Source organism: Chenopodium album, chromosome 6, assembly GCF_948465745.1.
Source record: "Chenopodium album chromosome 6, dcCheAlbu1.1, whole genome shotgun sequence".
Taxonomy (NCBI): Eukaryota; Viridiplantae; Streptophyta; class Magnoliopsida; order Caryophyllales; family Amaranthaceae; genus Chenopodium; species Chenopodium album.
In genome coordinates, this window is record NC_137839.1 from 25,712,688 (window position 1) to 25,718,760 (window position 6,073).

The window sequence follows — 6,073 nt, forward strand, 5'->3', positions numbered from 1 at the left end:
AAGATCACTAAACCTATGACTACTCTAATGACGAAGGATAAGAAGTTCGAGTGGAATGATAAGTGTGAGGAAGCATTCCAACTTTTGAAGCAAAAACTAGTCACAGCATCAGTGCTTGCACTGCCAGATGATAATGGGGTGTATGATATGTATAGTGACGCATCAAAGAATGGTTTAGGGTGTGTACTTATGCAAAACGGAAAGGTGATTATTGCATATGCATCAAGGCAGCTAAAGACTCATGAAGTGAATTATCCAACCCATGATTTAGAATTAGCTGCAATCATTTTTGCACTAAAGATTTTGCGCCATTACTTGTATGGAGTGAAATGTAGGATTTATACAGACCATAAGAGCTTGAAGTACATTTTTACCCAAAAAGACCTGAACTCTTGTTAAAGGAGATGGTTAGTCATGGACTGAACACATTAATAGTAGCTGATGAGTTGTGTAGAGAAATGATGAAGTTGAATTTAGTAGTCGTAGAATGGGGTGTACCAGCAGGTATTCTTGCGAACCTAAGCATTCAACCAACAATATTTGATGAGATACGAGAAAATCAAGAAGGAGATGTGAAGTTGGATAGGATTCGCGTAAAAACTAAGCTAGGAAAAGTTACAGATTTCAAAATTCATGAAGATGGGAGTTTAAGGTACAAAGGTCGATGGTGCGTGCCACAAAAATGTGAAGAAGTAAAAAGGAAGTTAATGGAGGAAAGTCACAATACACCCTACTCAGTGCACCCAGGTGGGGACAAACTATATAAGGATTTGAAAAAAATGCTTTGGTGGCCTAGAATGAAAAATGAGGTTGCGGAGTTTGTGGCAAAGTGTTTAACTTGCCAAAAGGTGAAATTAGAGCATAAAAGACCTGAAGGAACTATGCAATCATTGGAAATTCTTGGATGGAAGTGGGATTGCATTTCAATGGATTTTGTGACTTGCCTTCCCAAATCAAAGAGTGGGAATGACACCATTTGGGTAGTGGTGGATAGACTTACAAAATCTGTTGTGTTCATACCAATGAAGGAGACTTGGAAGATTGAGCAACTTCCAAATGCTTACATAAAAAATGTTGTGAGGTTACATGGGGTTCCAAAGGATATTGTGTCTGATAGAGATTTCGGGTTTCTTTCAAAATTCTGGAAAAGTGTACAAGAAAACTTTTGTACAACACTTAAGATGAGTACAACGTTTCACCCTGCCACAGATGGATAAACTGAGAGAACCATTCAAATCTTGGAAGACATGTTAAGAGCCTGTGTTATAGACTTCCACAGAGGATGTGAAGATAGCTTGGATTTGATTGAATTTTCCTATAATAATAGTTACCATGCGAGCATAGGAATGGCTCCATTTGAGGCTTTGTATGGGAGGAAGTGTCGTAGTCTAATTTGTCAGAACGACGTAAGTGAAACAATGATTTTAGGGCCTCAAATGATTGAGGATACAGTGAAGCAAGTAAGGGAAATTCAAGCTAAGATTCAAGCAACTTAAGATCGATAAAAGAGCTACACAGATTTGAAGCATAGAGAAGAGGAGTTCGAAATTGGTGATAAAGTTCTGTTAAAGGTGTCACCAATGAAATGAGTAATGAGATTTTGGAAGAAAGGAAAGCTTAGCCCAAATTTCATTGGCCCATATGAAATACTACAAAGGATAGGGAAAGTAGCTTGACAAGCTAAAGTCGTATCACCTAATCAAAAGTAATTCCTAAAACCACTAACTAATAATAAATAGGGAAGTAGGGTCAAATACACAGGGATACAAGTCTTTCTATTCCTAATTAATTAATATAGTCTAGATTATTAAGTAACTAAATTGTTCTTATTAAAAGAGTAGGGAGAAATCAATAATAAAAGGCTTAGGGTCACAGGTTCACCAATAATTAATACTTTGGGATAAAACATAACAACCAACAATTAACATTGCATATATAACATGATTAATAGGCTTTCGCAATTTATTAATCAACATAGATCTAACAGGCTCTCGCAATTTACTAGATCTAAGATCTTGTTGAAAATAGCCTTTAATATCAAATTAACATCTGCTCGATTTATCAATTCAATATTGCTATACTTTTACAAGCAAATCACATCTTCTCGATTCATAATACGGTTGTAAAGCGTTAAAACAATTTAATAAGAAATTATCATGCAAAATCAATAATCAATAATAACAAATTATCCCTTCATATTAATTATGGATCCCCCAAGAACCCTAGAAATAAACTACTCACACATAATTAAATCTAGACTAAACAAAGCAATAAAAGTCATGATGAAAGAAAGAAAATAAATAACTGAGATTAAAGGAGAAGAAATCGTTACCAAAGTAATCGTAAATAAAGAGTTGAATTAAGAACTAAGTTGTAGAGAGAGAAAGTCTAAGAGAAGAAGTAATTGTATCAAAACGACTTAAAACATATTTATACTAAGCTCCTAAAATCCTAATAGAAACTAAGTAATTATCGCCGATTAACAGTTATTCAATACACGCGCCCGATCGGACCTGCCTTTTTTTCATCAAGGGTCTTCTCTCGCGCCCGGCCGGGCGCGAGCTCGGGCGCGAGACTTCATTCTCCATCAGCCCCGCCCGGTCGGGCGCGCCTTCGGGCGAGGTACTCTTTGGCCGGGCAAGGCCACTTGGGCTATTCCTGGGACTTCAATTGGGCTCCGATACTTTGGCCCAATTCGGATTTCCTCTTCGGGTCTTGATTACTCAGTCCAAATGCTTCGGAATTTCGTATGCCGAGCCCTTAATCACCGGTTCGATGACTCTAACCGGCCTTGGGCTATAAAAAGTGGTTGTGCACCTCCAATGCTCGTAGTCGCTCCATAAAATCCCGGAAAAATGCTCTAAAGTGCAATTCCCTACAAAACTTAACCAAAACTACGAAAAGACTAGAAAACACCAATTAGTAATAAAAGTGGCTCTAAAGAGCCAAAAACACTACCAATTATGACCAAGGGTCGGGGGTAAAATACTATATAATATAAACATATCAAACTCCCCCAAGCCAAACCTTTGCTTGTCCCCAAGCAAAGAGCTCATTAATTAATAAATAAAACATGCCTCACCCCAAATAATCAAAATCAAGAACAAACAATTCAAGGCAAATCTTTTAAACATGTTTCAACATCAACCAGTCTCATCCATCCAATCACTCATCCTCCCTAACAATTGTCAAGTAGAGAAAACCACAAGAGCATATAGAATTCAAGACTAGTGCTTACACACTCAACTCTCATTTATTTGGCGAGTAAAAGATGTACTCGATCGCTCTCCAACCCAACCCCTTTATATGAACAATGCCCTCCCAACTCACACTCTCGTGTGTTTAAAAAGACATACACTCAACCTAATAGTCGACTCGGAATATGTCAAGTCATTCCTTGCATTTATAGGCAACACTTTCACATCTACACAACTCTATGCACAAAGGTTGGAAGGTCTTTAAAGCTTGTAATGTAAGGCAAGGGTAACGGGTAGGAAATATTTGGGAAAATGTGAGAAAAAATCTATGCTTAAAAGGGATCCAGATCCTAATAAAACCATGGTAAAAAATAAATAATGACCAAACATATATTAACGTACTCAACTCCAACAAAAGTTCACCAAATATAACTCCAAATATAATAAACAATCCCAACACTTACAATTTCACTCATTAAAAATATGATATTATAGAACTTAAATGAATAGACAAACTTTAAACTCTTTTTTTTCAACTTGATACTTGTTTTCTTTTTCTTTCTTTTTTTTCTTTTTCTTTTTGAGTAACCTTTACATAGAACATTTGAATATTGAAATAATTTTTTTCCTTTTGCTCTTTTTTTCTTTTTATTCTCGCATTGGAAATTTCAACTTTGAATCACAAATTCTTATTTTTTTCAATAAAAAAATCAAAGAACAAATTACTCATCTTATATTCCCACATTGTAAAAATAAATTCGATTCTTGTGTTTTATCCTATCGGCAGCCGTTATGCTGCCGAAATGGATCTAGAACACGTTTATTAGCTTATGAAGATAAACTAATAGAGAAACCTCATCTATCATAGCATGGACTCTCCTCCATTCGTCGATGCTGAGGAGCTTCTAGTAGGTCCTGACGAGGTAGCTCGCCCTCGGAAGAGGGTGACCCGTCCTCGTGAGGAAGTTCGAGAGTGACGCGTCGCAGCCGATCGACGTCGCCAGGAGGATGTGGTTTGGGAGGCTCCTCCCAACTGGGATCCTATGGTCCTTAAGTGGGACCCAGACCATCATGTCTCGGTCTGAGGGTGGCGCGGCATCGTGAGTTTCTTACGCCCCCGCCCCCCTCTTTTTTTATCTTGTCGTTTTTTTTTTTAAAAAAACCATAACCGTTTTTGGCTTTTCCTTAGAGTAAGTCTAGCATGCGTCTATACGGCTCTAGCGACCTGCGAACTCGTTTCGAGAGCTTACTCGATGTGGTAAAAGGGATCGTTGAGCTTTTCGGGATCAGCCGCGCGCTGGCGGCTCTTCGGGATTTATCGAGTGAGTCTGCTTCATGAGCTTTCCTTTGCGGATTGCTGGAGTTTTGGTGGGATTCGACTAACACTTTTCACTTTTCGTGGGGAGAGATGACGGTTACCCCTTACGACTTATCTATGATTACGGGTTTCCTTTCGTATGCGAGCCCGTAGTTGTGGAGGTTGTAACAGGGTTAGACGCGAGATTGAGTGATCTCGTGGGGGACCATCTTGCGGCGATCCTTCACACGTATGCTCAGTCTTGTCCGTACTCGGTTCTTGCTGACGAGGTTGACCGGCAGTGTACACCCGAGCAGCTGGCTCGGATATACATTGCCCATGTTCTCTCCGTCACTCTCCTGAGTGATCGGGGAAAGCGTTTTGCTATCGGGTTACTTGTTTGCCTCAGTGATTTGGGGCAGGTACGTAACCTGAACTAGGCGGAGGTGTCGTATGCCCGTATGCTTACATCTATGAGCAAGGCGACCCGGGTGATGGATTCTGCGGCAGCTACTGAGGTGCCTCGGATCTCCTTCACATGGCATGGTCGTATCCTTGAAGTACGTATTATAAACTTTCTTTAAATTATATATTTTTTCTTATTCTCTTTTTAAGTTCAATATTTTTCGTTTTTTTCGTTTAGGTTTGGGGTAATCGTACCTGTCGTTTTTAGCCCCCAGGGTGTTCAGGGCTGCTTACTTTCCTATCGGCCATTGACTGGCCACGATTAGGAAAAGGCTAGCCACTTCAGCCGACGAATTTCGCCAGAGGATTCTTTCGGCGACTCGTGCGTCGGTAAGTATTTCGACAACACATGTATATCTTCTTATATATTATTATTTTATTTTGATGATTTTCGTGTGATTGTATTTTATAGACCGATCTCCGTACTTTGAGTTTGATCGTCGGAGTCCCTGAGGTTATCCGGTCTGGCACGGTTTGTTGCCAGTTCCGGGCCCTCTACCCGGGACATTCAGTGCTCCAGAGGACAGACGCTTGGTTTTTAGGCGAGCGTGTTCTCTGGCAGCTCGTCCGAGGAGCCTGTGGTTCCTACGGATCCTCCGATCTGGATGTTATGTCCGGATTTGCTGTCTACCGAGGATCGAGCTCAGGCGATCCTTGGTTATCCATCGAATCAGCTGGTGCTGCCGGATGCTTCTTATCCGGCTTTCATTGCATCCAGGCTGACTCCTTTCCCAGCTTTTGTTCCGGTTAGTATTTCAACTCTCTTTTTTCCTTGTTTCTATTTGTTATTTATTTTTTCGGAACTTTGACCCCTTTTTATTGTTATACTATTTTTTTAGCGGGTCGAGCTGGGTGGTTGGGTGCCTCCTACAACGGAGATCACGTATACCAATGTTGTCGGGTCGGTAATTCGTGAGATCCTTCCAGCAGTGGAGGATGATGAGGGGATACCGTTTGTTCCTGAGACGGTTGAGTCAGTATGTCCTTTTTGTATATGCACTTTGCCTATTATTATTATTATTATTATTATTATTATTATTATTATTATTATTATTATTATTATTATTATTATTATTATTATTATTATTATTATTATTATTATTATTATTATTAT